Below are 14236 nucleotides of genomic sequence, written 5' to 3' on the forward strand. Positions count from 1 at the left end.
TAGCCAAAACATCATTATAAAACACCAAGTGTGCTTGATGAAAAGTGAAAACAGCACAAAAAGCAATAATGGCCTTATAGTGAATAGAGGTGTCAATATGACAGCGGTCTAAAATAGTCCATTTATACGTTGGATGGCATGCCGAATTAGTCTGATTCTTTGTCATCAAAACTGAGGTAACCCATGATCTCTCTGAAGTGATCCTGTGATGTGGTTTCTCCAAAGAAAAGTAACCCGTACATGTCTGAGCAGAAAGTCTCCTTAGACACGCTCTCTCCACCGAATGCTCCACAGACTTACAGGATTGAAATGAACGTTTCCAGCTCATCAACAGACAGATCCCAAGGCAGTGTCTCCTGGGTCCCTAGGTGTCCCAGTACAGTCCCTGATCCCAGGCAGTGTCTCCTGGCTCCCTGTGTGTCTCAGTCTCAGTCCCTGATCCCAGACAGTGTCTCCTGGCTCCCTGTGTGTCTCAGTCTCAGTCCCTGATCCCAGACAGTGTCTCCTGGCTCCCTGTGTGTCTCAGTCCCAGTACAGTCCCTGATCCCAGGCAGTGTCTCCTGACTCCCTGTGTGTCTCAATCTCAGTCCCTGATCCCAGACAGTGTCTCCTGGCTCCCTGTGTGTCTCAGTCCCAGTAAAGTCCCTGATCCCAGGCAGTGTCTCCTGGCTCCCTGTGTGTCTCAACCCCCGTACAGTCCCTGATCCCAGGCAGTGTCTCCTGGCTCCCTGTGTGTCTCAACCCCCGTACAGTCCCTGATCCCAGGCAGTGTCTCCTGGCTCCCTGTGTGTCTCAGTCCCAGTACAGTCCCTGATCCCAGGCAGTGTCTCCTGGCTCCCTGTGTGTCTCAACCCCCGTACAGTCCCTGATCCCAGGCAGTGTCTCCTGGCTCCCTGTGTGTCTCAACCCCCGTACATTCCCTGATCCCAGGCAGTGTCTCCTGGCTCCCTGTGTGTCTCAACCCCCGTACAGTCCCTGATCCCAGGCAGTGTCTCCTGGCTCCCTGTGTGTCTCAGTCTCAGTCCCTGATCCCAGGCAGTGTCTCCTGGCTCCCTGTGTGTCTCAGTCCCAGTACAGTCCCTGATCCCAGACAGTGTCTCCTGGCTCCCTGTGTGTCCCAGTACAGTCCCTGATCCCAGGCAGCGTCTCCTGGCTCCGTGTGTCTCAGTCTCAGTCCCTGATCCCAGACAGTGTCTCCTGGCTCCCTGTGTGTCTCAGCCCCGTACAGTCCCTGATCCCAGGCAGTGTCTCCTGGCTCCCTGTGTGTCCCAGTACAGTCCCTGATCCCAGACAGTGTCTCCTGGCTCCCTGTGTGTCTCAGCCACAGTCCCTGATCCCAGACAGTGTCTCCTGGCTCCCTGTGTGTCCCAGTACAGTCCCTGATCCCAGACAGTGTCTCCTGGCTCCCTGTGTGTACCAGTAGTCCCTGATCCCAGGCAGTGTCTCCTGACTCCCTGTGTGTCTCAGCCCCCGTTCAGTCGTTGAAATGCTGTAGTATGTCCATGTCACATAAACAATGAAAGCTGGTGAGTGTTGCTGATGTAGATTTTTTGTTCAGTGATGACACTTTTTGCTGAGAGTCTGCCGATAGCAACGTCACCGACTTGTTCTGTCTGCCCATAGCAACGTCATTGACTTGTTCTGTCTGCCCATAGCAACATCACCGACTTGTTCTGTCTGCCCATAGCAACATCATTGACTTGTTCTGTCTGCCCATAGCAACATCATTGACTTGTTCTGTCTGCCCATAGCAACATCACCGACTTGTTCTGTCTGCCCATAGCAACATCACCGACCTGTTCTGTCTGCCCATAGCAACATCACCGACCTGTTCTGTCTGCCCATAGCAACATCACCGACTTGTTCTGTCTGCCCATAGCAACATCACCGACCTGTTCTGTCTGCCCATAGCAACGTCACCGACTTGTTCTGACAAGACTGACAACCATTCTAACCACATCTAAGACTGACAACCATTCTAACCACATCTAAGACTGACAACCATTCTAACCACATCTAAGACCGACAACCATTCTAACCACATCTAAGACCGATGTCCACTTTTGAGAATTGATTCAACATTCAACCTATTCTGACAGTCGATGTTAGATGTCTTTTCTGAATCACTGAATTCAAGTCACATTGACATAAAGGACAACAACAAGTTAACTATCACGTATCGCTCCTTTGGAACATACAACTGAACAGGCTATTTCAAAGTACTACTGCGTAATGACGTTTAACTTTAAGGCCACACATTAAAGGATCCTGTCGGGATAGATGAACCTGGGAATTGTAACTTTAACAATGCACAACAACTCTAAAGTGCACACATTCAGCCATTGTCTATCAGGCAGGAAAATGTTAACTGCTTGTCTCTGATGTAGCTAGTACCTTTGCTGGCTGACTGGACCTGGACTGTAAATACATTTCAACATATTGAAACGGATTTTTTTTTTTTGCAATACAAAGGCTTCTTAAAAAATGTGTGCTTGACTAATTCACACTAAGTAGTGTTCATGAGAACCACTGTATACGCTTCGGGCTCCAGTATGAAAAGGTTCAACACAAACAAACCAGTAACCAAGTTTGGCGTGAAGCCAAGACCTCTTCTATACCGTATGTGTGGGAAACAGTTTAGACATGGACAACACCTGCAGTAGGCAAGAAATAATGACACGTGAATTAAAAGACGCTTCAAAGTTATTATTTTTCTGTGTTTGAAAATACAAACAGGTTTTAAGTAATAACATTTGACATTAGGTCTTCAATCAACATGGCAACAACAGTGTCATGCTCTGTCAAATGTTGAGGTAAGCATCTCAAGTATGTCATATACACAACTGAAAAATACTGTAGCAGGGCAAGGTGTTGCCATGAGGTTAAATTCGTATGACGCTTTAGGAATATAGCCATTTCGTCAGGCAACGAAAGATATACTTCCAATCTAGACAGATGGAACCCACTGGGAACACAGTGTAATTTAAATGTCCGATCTAGACAGATGGAACCCACTGGGAACAGAGTGTAATTTAAATGTCCGATCTAGACAGATGGAACCCACTGGGAACAGAGTGTAATTTAAATGTCCAATCTAGACAGATGGAACCCACTGGGTACACAGTGTAATTTAAATGTCCAATCTAGACAGATGGAACCCACTGGGTACACAATGTAATTTAAATGTCCAATCTAGACAGATGGAACCCACTGGGTACACAATGTAATTTAAATTTCCGATCTAGACAGATGGAACCCACTGGGAACAGAGTGTAATTTAAATGTCCAATCTAGACAGATGGAACCCACTGGGTACACAGTGTAATTTAAATGTCCAATCTAGACAGATGGAACCCACTGGGTACACAATGTAATTTAAATTTCCGATCTAGACAGATGGAACCCACTGGGTACACAATGTAATTTCAAGGTGGAGAATTGGATAACATTTGGATGATACGTTGATCACTGAGATTTCAACCTTTATTCACCCACTCAAAAAGAGGGTGAAAAGTTTGTTGAATTCCCAAAGTGTCATCACCATGCTTTCAACCATTTAACAGCACAAACAAATTCCAATGGAAAATGAATGTCTGATCTGTGGTTTAGTTGTCATCTAAATGTGTTATTTCTGCACTTTCAGCCAATTTAAAAGCACAAACAAAGTTAAAATGGGAATATCATGTCAAATATGTTGTTTATTTATATAATAACTTAATGTGCTATCAAGGTATTTCATTTTTAATAGCAGAACCAAATGAGCCTCATTGCAGCTGAGATTATTTAAGTACATGGTGCAAGTGGTGTACTGTATGTCGATTGAGATTCTGTGCAGATTATTATAGCAATGGTGAAGATCGACGGACCTGTGACATTTGCATGCGATCTGGAACACGCACGCTGTCACGTTCTGACCTCTATTTCTGTTGTTTTGTATTTATTTAGTATGGTCAGGGCGTGAGTTGGGTGGGCAGTCTATGTTTGTTTTTCTATGTTTTGGGGCATTTCTATGTTTTCGGCCTAGTATGGTTCTCAATCAGAGGCAGGTGTCATTAGTTGTCTCTGATTGAGAATCATACTTAGGTAGCCTGGGTTTCACTGTGTGTTTGTGGGTGATTGTTCCTGTCACTGTGTTTGTCGTCACAGGATAGGACTGTTTTGCGTTCTCACATTTCTTGTTTTCGTTAGTTTGTTCATGTGTAGTGATTTATTAAAATATGAACAACCACCACGCTGCGCTTTGGTCCACTTCTCCTCCTCCTACAGACGAACGCCCTTACAGAATCACCCACCACAACAGGACCAAGCAGCGTGTCAACAGGCAGGAGCAGCAGGAGAAGCAACAGCGGCTGCAGGAGATACGTAGTAAGGAATTCTGGACATGGGAGGAAATCCTCGACGGGAAAGGACCCTGGGCAGAGCCAGGAGAATATTGCCGCCCCAAGGCCGAGCTGGAGGCAGCAAAAGCAGAGAGGCGGCATTATGAGGAACTAGCACGGCAGAGCGGATGGAAGCCTGAGAGTCACCCCCAAAAATGTCTTGGGGGGGGCACAGGGGGAGTGTGGCAGAGTCAGGAGTCAGACCTGAGCCAACTCCCCCCGTTTATCGTGAGGAGCCAAGGAGGAGCTCAGAACCAGAGCTGGTGTTGGAGGTGAGCGAAGCAGAGACTGTGAAGGAGTTAATGGGGAAATTGGAGGAGAGTGATATGAGGGACTTGCTGGTTTGGTGCATGAGGCACGACATTCGCCCGACGGAGCGTGTCAGGGATTTAATGGCACCGGGGTCAGCTCTCCATACTCATCCTGAGGTGCGTGCGAGGGGTCTGGTGAAGACTGTGCCAGCCTCACGCACCAGGCCTCCTGTGCATCTCCCTAGCCTTGCACGTCCTGTGCCATCTCAGCACTACAGTGCTCCTAGCAGTGCTAACTGTGGCGGGCGTGGTGCTGGTCAGGCACCGTGTAATGCAGTTGTGCGCACGGTGTCCCCAGTACGCGTGCTTAGCCCGGTGCGCTACATCCCAGCTCCCCACATCTGCCGGGCTAGGGTGAAGATCCAGCCAGGGCGGTTGGTGCCAGCCCTGCTCTCAAGATCTCCAGTACGCCTTCACGGCCCGGTCTATCCGTCACCACCTCCACGCACCAGCCCTCCGGTGGCAGCCCCCCGTACCAGGCTGTCTCTCCGGCCCATCCTTACAGGGGCTTCCTCCTCTCCAGCGCTGCCGGAGCCTCCCACCTGTCCGGCGCCGCTGCCGGAGCCTCCCGCCTGTCCGGCGCCGCTGCCGGAGCCTCCCGCCTGTCCGGCGCCTCTGCCGGAGTCTCCCGCCTGTCCGGCGCCTCTGCCGGAGCCTCCCGCCTGTCCGGCGCCTCTGCCGGAGCCTCCCGCCTGTCCGGCGCCGCTGCCGGCGCCTCTGCCGGAGCCTCCCGCCTGTCTGGCGCCTCTGCCGGAGCCTCCCGCCTGTCCGGCGCCTCTGCCGGAGCCTCCCGCCTGTCCGGCGCCTCTGCCGGAGCCTCCCGCCTGTCTGGCGCCTCTGCCGGAGCCTCCCGCCTGTCCGGCGCCTCTGCCGGAGCCTCCCGCCTGTCCGGCGCCGCTGCCGGAGTCTCCCGCCTCTCCGGCGCTACCAGGGCCTTCCTTTTCTCCAGCGTTGCCGGAGCTTCCCGTCTGCCCAGCGCCAGCTGAGCTTCCCGTCTGCCCAGCGCCAGCTGAGCTTCCCGTCTGCCCAGCGCCAGCTGAGCTTCCCGTCTGCCCAGCGCCAGCTGAGCTTCCCGTCTGCCCAGCGCCGCCAACGCCGCCCGTCTGCCCAGCGCCGCCAGCGCCGCCCGTCTGCCCAGCGCCGCCAGCGCCGCCCGTCTGCCCAGCGCCGCCAGCGCCGCCCGTCTGCCCGGAGCCGCCAGTGCCGCCCGTCTGCCAGGAGCCGCCAGTGCCGCCCGTCAGCCAGGGGCCGCCAGTGCCGCCCGTCAGCCAGGGGCCGCCAGTGCCGCCAGTCAGCCAGGGGCCGCCAGTGCCGCCAGTCAGCCAGGGGCCGCCAGTGCCGCCAGTCAGCCAGGGGCCGCCAGTGCCGCCAGTCAGCCAGGGGCCGCCAGTGCCGCCAGTCAGCCAGGGGCCGCCAGTGCCGCCAGTCAGCCAGGGGCCGCCAGTAAGCCAGTAAGCCAGGGGCCGCCAGTAAGCCAGGGGCCGCCAGTGCCGCCAGTCAGCCAGGGGCCGCAAGTAAGCCAGGGGCCGCCAGTGCCGTCAGTCAGCCAGGGGCCGCCCGAGCAGCTGCCCCTCTGTCCAGAGCAGCTGTCGCCCCTCTGTCCCAAGCTGCTGCCGCCCCTCTGTCCCGAGCAGCTGCCGCCCCTCTGTCCCGAGCAGCTGCCGCCCCTCTGTCCCGAGCTGCTATCGCCCCTCTGTCCCGAGCTGCTATCGCCCCTCTGTCCCGAGCTGCTATCGCCCCTCTGTCCCGAGCAGTTGTCCCTCTGTCCCGAGCAGTTGTCCCTCTGTCCCGAGCAGCTGCTTCACCTCTGTCCCGAGCTGCCCCTCTGTCCCGAGCAGCCCCTCTGTCCAGTGGGGTCATTGAGAGGGGTGGTCATGGTGAGTAAGCCAGGGAGGCGGACAATAAGGCGGACTAAGACAATGGTGAAGTGGGGTCCGCGTCCCGCGCCAGAGCCGCCACCGCGGACAGACGCCCACCCAGACCCTCCCCTATAGGTCAAGGTTTTGCGGCCGGAGTCCGCACCTTTGGGGGGGGGTACTGTCACGTTCTGACCTCTATTTCTGTTGTTTTGTATTTATTTAGTATGGTCAGGGCGTGAGTTGGGTGGGCAGTCTGTTTGTTTTTCTATGTTTTGGGGCATTTCTATGTTTTCGGCCTAGTATGGTTCTCAATCAGAGGCAGGTGTCATTAGTTGTCTCTGATTGAGAATCATACTTAGGTAGCCTGGGTTTCACTGTGTGTTTGTGGGTGATTGTTCCTGTCACTGTGTTTGTCGTCACAGGATAGGACTGTTTTGCGTTCTCACATTTCTTGTTTTCGTTAGTTTGTTCATGTGTAGTGATTTATTAAAATATGAACAACCACCACGCTGCGCTTTGGTCCACTTCTCCTCCTCCTACAGACGAACGCCCTTACACACGCTTTCTACAATTACATGAGAAGACATTTGTTACAGTCTCAAAACGTGGCCAGGGACGTGTTGCTATTTTAAAAGTTGAATAAATACTGTTGAAGACGGATTTGAGCCCGTTTTAATCTATAATTAGACTAGAAGTAGTAGTTATCGTGTTATGGGTTAGACGGGATGGTCTATGTGCATTGTATTTGTAGCAGTAGTATCTATTGTGTTATGGGTTAGACGGGATGGTCTATGTGTATTGTATTTGTAGCAGTAGTATCTATTGTGTTATGGGTTAGAGGGGATGGTCTATGTGCATTGTATTTGTAGCAGTAGTATCTATTGTGTTATGGGTTAGAGGGGATGGTCTTTGTGCATTGTATTTGTAGCAGTAGTATCTATTGTGTTATGGGTTAGAGGGGATGGTCTATGTGCATTGTATTTGTAGCAGTAGTATCTATTGTGTTATGGGTTAGAGGGGATGGTCTATGTGCATTGTATTTGTAGCAGTGGTATCTATTGTGTTATGGGTTAGACGGGATGGTCTATGTGCATTGTATTTGTAGCAGTAGTATCTATTGTGTTATGGGTTAGACGGGATGGTCTATGTGCATTGTATTTGTAGCAGTAGTATCTATTGTGTTATGGGTTAGAGGGGATGGTCTATGTGCATTGTATTTGTAGCAGTAGTATCTATTGTGTTATGGGTTAGAGGGGATGGTCTTTGTGCATTGTATTTGTAGCAGTAGTATCTATTGTGTTATGGGTTAGACGGGATGGTCTATGTGCATTGTATTTGTAGCAGTGGTATCTATTGTGTTATGGGTTAGACGGGATGGTCTATGTGCATTGTATTTGTAGCAGTAGTATCTATTGTGTTATGGGTTAGAGGGGATGGTCTATGTGCATTGTATTTGTAGCAGTGGTATCTATTGTGTTATGGGTTGACTGTTTATTTGTATTTATTATGGCTCCTGGGGTCGGGCAACATTAAGGCAGTTATACAATTTTAAAAACATCACAATATATTACTACAGATTTCACAACACACTAAGTGTCCTCAGGCCCATACTCCACTACAACACAACATCCATGTGTACGTGTGTATGTTATCGTGTGTGTGTATGTCTGTGTCTCTCTTCACAGTCCCCGCTGTTCCATAAGGTGTTTTTTTATCTGTTTTTTAAAATCTGATTCTCCTGCTGCATCAGTTACCTGATGTGGAATAGAGTTCCATGTAGTCATGGCTCTATGTAGTGCTGTGGAATAGAGTTCCATGTAGTCATGGCTCTATGTAGTACTGTAGAATAGAGTTCCATGTAGTCATGGCTCTATGTAGTACTGTGGAATAGAGTTCCATGTAGTCATGTCTCTATGTAGTACTGTGGAATAGAGTTCCATGTAGTCATGGCTCTATGTAGTACTGTGGAATAGAGTTCCATGTAGTCATGTCTCTATGTAGTACTGTGGAATAGAGTTCCATGTAGTCATGGCTCTATGTAGTACTGTGGAATAGAGTTCCATGTAGTCATGGCTCTATGTAGTACTGTGGAATAGAGTTCCATGTAGTCATGGCTCTATGTAGTACTGTGGAATAGAGTTCCATGTAGTCATGGCTCTATGTAGTACTGTGGAATAGAGTTCCATGTAGTCATGGCTCTGTGTAGTACTGTGCAATAGAGTTTCATGTAGTCATGGCTCTGTGTAGTACTGTGCACCTCCCACGGTCTGTCAACACTTTTACAAATACAAGTAGTGAGGAAGTCAATCTCTCCTCCACTTTGAGCCAGGAGAGATTGACCTGCATATTATTAATATTAGCTCTCTGTGTAGATACAAGGGCCAGCCGTGCTGCTCAGTTCTGAGACAATTGCAATTTTCCTCTTTGTGGCACCTGACCAAACGACTGAACAGTTGTCCATGTGCGACAAAACTAGGGCCTGTAGGACCTGCCTTGTTGATAGTGTTGTTAAGAAGGTAAAGCAGGGCTTTATTATGGACAGACTTCTCCCCATCTTAGCTACTGATGTATCAATGTAACGTTTCTACTCTTCGTCTGAGGAAGAGTAGCCAATATCGGACCAAAATGCAGCGTGGTACGTGTCCATGTTAAATTTATTACAACTGAACACTGAATACAAAATAACAAACATGAAACAACGTAAATCGAAACAGTCCTGCAATGTGACACAACACAAAACAGGAAACAACAACCCACAAACACAGGTGGGAACAGGCTACCTAAGTATGGTTCTCAATCAGAGATAACGATTAACAGCTGCCTCTGATTGGGAACCATACCAGGCCAAACACATAGAAGTACAAAACCTAGAACAAAACATAGAATGCCCACCCCAACTCACGCCCTGACCAAACAAAATAGAGACATAAAAAAGGAACTTAGGTCAGGACGTGACAATCAACATGTTTTGACCATGACAGTTTACAATCAAGGGTTACTCCAAGCAGTTTAGTCACCTCAATTTGCTCTATTTTCACATTATTCATTACAAGATTTAGTCAAGGTTTATGGTTTAGTGAATGATTTGTCCCAAATACAATGCTTTCAGTTTTTGAAATATTTAGGACCAGCTTATTCCTTGCCACCCATTCTGAAATTAACTGCAGCTCTATGTTAAGTGTTGCAGTGATTTCACTCGCTGTAGTAGCTGACGTGTATAGTGTTGAGTCATCCACATACAAAGACACACTGGCTTTACTCAGAGCCAGTGGCATGTCATTAGTAAACATTGAAAAAGTAAGGGGCCTAAACAGCTGCCCTGGGGAATTCCTGATTCTACCTGGATTATGTTTGAGAGGCTTCCATTAAAGAACACCCTCTGAGTTCTGTTAGAAAGGTAAATCTTTATCCACAATATAGCAGGGGGTGTAAAGCCATAACACATCAGTTTTTCCAGCAGCAGCCTATGATTGATAATGTCACAAGCTGCACTGAAGTCTAACAAAACAGCTCCCACAACCTTTTTATCATCAATTTCTCTCAGCCTATCATCAGTCATTTGTGTTGTGCTTGTTGAATATCCTTCCCTAGAAGCATGCTGAAAGTCTGTTGTCAATTTGTTTACTGTGAAATAGCATTGTATCTGGTCAAACACAATTATTTTCCAGAAGTTTACTAAAGGGTTGGTTACTATTTACTAAAGGGTTGGTTACTATTCTTAGGTAGCGGAATTACTTTAGCTTCCCTCCAGGCCTGAAGGTACACACTTTCTAGTAGGCTTAAATTGAAGATATGGCAAATAGGAGTGGCAAGAGTGTGAGTGTGGAAGAGGTGGAAAAAGTATTGTTGTCTATCAACAATGACAAGCCATCAATGTCTGAAAACTTGGATGGAAAATGACTGAGGATGATAGTGGACTATTCAAAATTACAATTCCTGTCTTTCATAACTTGGTCAGATATACTTGGATGTGTCACAGGTGGGCAGAGTTTATTCATTTTAGACCATTCCATTGGTCCTAAAGTGACATTTCAGTGTTGGAAGGTGACAAAATTATGTTATTTTTAAAGTCACTCGGATGGCATGTGTGTCCCACATGTTAATAAACTTTTGCTCATAGCTTTGTCGTTGGTAACTCTTTCTTACTGTCATTATCCACTAGCACAGTGAGAAGATACTTATGTTTATCTTTCAATCTCTCCCTCTCTCTCTCTCTCTCTCTCTCTCTCTCTTGCCCTCTTTCTTTAACTAAATAGATCAACAACATGAAACTCTGATGTCATCTCTGTCATGAGTCCTTTGTTGTTCTCCATTATGATTGACAATGTATTCTTCCAGGTGAGACCTGATATTGGGAGGTCATTGTTTGCGGATGATGGGGAAAAATATTCCCCATACGGCCGGGAGAGTTCAAGAAGTAAAGTTGACCAGTGTTCCCTCAGGTGGGGTTTCAAGGTCTCAGTTGAGAAAACACACACTGTGTTGTTTTCTAGAAGGAAGGTTGGAAATATGCCTGAAGTTGTATGGAAGGAATCTTTTTTTTCAAATCAAATTTTATTTGTCACATACACATGGTTAGCAGATGTTAATGTCACATGGTTAGCAGATGTTAATGGTTACATACACATGGTTAGCAGATGTTAATGGTTACATACATATGGTTAGCAGATGTTAATAGTCACATACACATGGTTATCAGATGTTAATGGTCACATACACATGGTTAGCAGATGTTAATGGTTACATACACATGGTTAGCAGATGTTATTGGTCACATACACATGGTTAGCAGATGTTAATGGTTACATACACATGGTTAGCAGATGTTAATAGTCACATACACATGGTTAGCAGATGTTAATGGTTACATACACATGGTTAGCAGATGTTAATGGTTACATACACATGGTTAGCAGATGTTAATGGTCACATGGTTAGCAGATGTTAATGGTTACATACACATGGTTAGCAGATGTTAATGGTTACATACACATGGTTAGCAGATGTTAATAGTCACATACACATGGTTAGCAGATGTTAATGGTTACATACACATGGTTAGCAGATGTTAATGGTTATATACACATGGTTAGCAGATGTTAATGGTCACATACACATGGTTAGCAGATGTTAATGGTCACATGGTTAGCAGATGTTAATGGTTACATACACATGGTTAGCAGATGTTAATGGTCACATACACATGGTTAGCAGATGTTAATGGTTACATACACATGGTTAGCAGATGTTAATGGTCACATACACATGGTTAGCAGATGTTAATGGTTACATACACATGGTTAGCAGATGTTAATGGTTACATACACATGGTTAGCAGATGTTAATGGTTACATACACATGGTTAGCAGATGTTAATGGTCACATACACATGGTTAGCAGATGTTAATGGTCACATACACATGGTTAGCAGATGTTAATGGTCACATACACATGGTTAGCAGATGTTAATGTTCACATATACATGGTTAGCAGATGTTAATGGTTACATACACATGGTTAGCAGATGTTAATGGTTACATACACATGGTTAGCAGATGTTAATGGTCACATATACATGGTTAGCAGATGTTAATGGTCACATGCACATGGTTAGCAGATGTTAATGGTTACATACACATGGTTAGCAGATGTTATTGGTCACATGGTTAGCAGATGCTAATGGTCACATACATATGGTTAGCATATGTTAATGGTCACATGGTTAGCAGATGTTAATGGTTACATACACATGGTTAGCAGATGTTAATGGTCACATACACATGGTTAGCAGATGTTAATGGTTACATACACATGGTTAGCAGATGTTAATGATTACATACACATGGTTAGCAGATGTTAATGATTACATACACATGGTTAGCAGATGTTAATGGTCACATGGTTAGCAGATGTTAATGGTCACATGGTTAGCAGATGTTAATGGTTACATACACATGGTTAGCAGGTCTTAATGGTTACATACACATGGTTAGCAGATGTTAATGGTCACATACACATGGTTAGCAGATGTTAATGGTCACATACACATGGTTAGCAGATGTTAATGGTCACATGGTTAGCGGATGTTAATGGTTACATACACATGGTTAGCAGATGTTAATGGTCACATGGTTAGCAGATGTTAATGGTTACATACACATGGTTAGCAGATGTTATTGGTTACATACACATGGTTAGCAGATGTTAATGGTTACATACACATGGTTAGCAGATGTTAATGGTCACATGGTTAGCAGATGTTAATGGTTACATACACATGGTTAGCAGATGTTATTGGTCACATACACATGGTTAGCAGATGTTATTGGTCACATACACATGGTTAGCAGATGTTAATGGTTACATACACATGGTTAGCAGATGTTAATGGTTACATACACATGGTTAGCAGATGTTAATGGTTACATACACATGGTTAGCAGATGTTAATGGTTACATACACATGGTTAGCAGATGTTAATGGTTACATACACATGGTTAGCAGATGTTAATGGTCACATACACATGGTTAGCAGATGTTAATGGTTACATACACATGGTTAGCAGATGTTAATGGTTACATACACATGGTTAGCAGATGTTAATGGGCACATACACATGGTTAGCAGATGTTAATGGGCACATACACATAGTTAGCAGATGTTAATGGTTACATACACATGGTTAGCAGATGTTATTGGTTACATACACATGGTTAGCAGATGTTAATGGTTACATACACATGGTTAGCAGATGTTAATGGTTACATACACATGGTTAGCAGATGTTAGTGGTTACATACACATGGTTAGCAGATGTTATTGGTTACATACACATGGTTAGCAGATGTTAATGGTTACATACACATGGTTAGCAGATGTTAATGGTTACATACACATGGTTAGCAGATGTTATTGGTCACATACACATGGTTAGCAGATGTTATTGGTCACATACACATGGTTAGCAGATGTTAATGGTTACATACACATGGTTAGCAGATGTTAATGGTTACATACACATGGTTAGCAGATGTTAATGGTTACATACACATGGTTAGCAGATGTTAATGGTTACATACACATGGTTAGCAGATGTTAATGGTCACATACACATGGTTAGCAGATGTTAATGGTTACATACACATGGTTAGCAGATGTTAATGGTCACATGGTTAGCAGATGTTAATGGTTACATACACATGGTTAGCAGATGTTAATGCGAGTGTAGCGAAATGCTTGTGCTTCTAGTTCCGACAATGCAGTAATAACCAACATGCAATCTAGCTAACAATTCCAAAACTACTACCTTATAGACACAAGTGTAAGGGGATAAAGAATATGTACATAAAGATATATGAATGACTGATGGTACAGAGCGGCATAGGCAAGATACAGTAGATGGTATTGAGTGCAGTATATACATATGAGATGAGTATGTAAACAAAGTGGCATAGTTAAAGTGGCTAATGATACATGTATTACATAAAGATGCAGTAGATGATATGGAGTACAGTATATACATCTACATATGAGATGAATAATGTAGGGTATGTAAACATTATATTAGGTAGCATTGTTTAAAGTGGCTAGTGATATATTTTACATCATTTCCCATCAATTCCCATTATTAAAGTGGCTGGAGTTGAGTCAGTGTGTTGGCAGCAGCCGTTCAATGTTAGTGGTGG

Source organism: Oncorhynchus mykiss, chromosome 9, assembly GCF_013265735.2.
Source record: "Oncorhynchus mykiss isolate Arlee chromosome 9, USDA_OmykA_1.1, whole genome shotgun sequence".
Classification (NCBI taxonomy): Eukaryota; Metazoa; Chordata; class Actinopteri; order Salmoniformes; family Salmonidae; genus Oncorhynchus; species Oncorhynchus mykiss.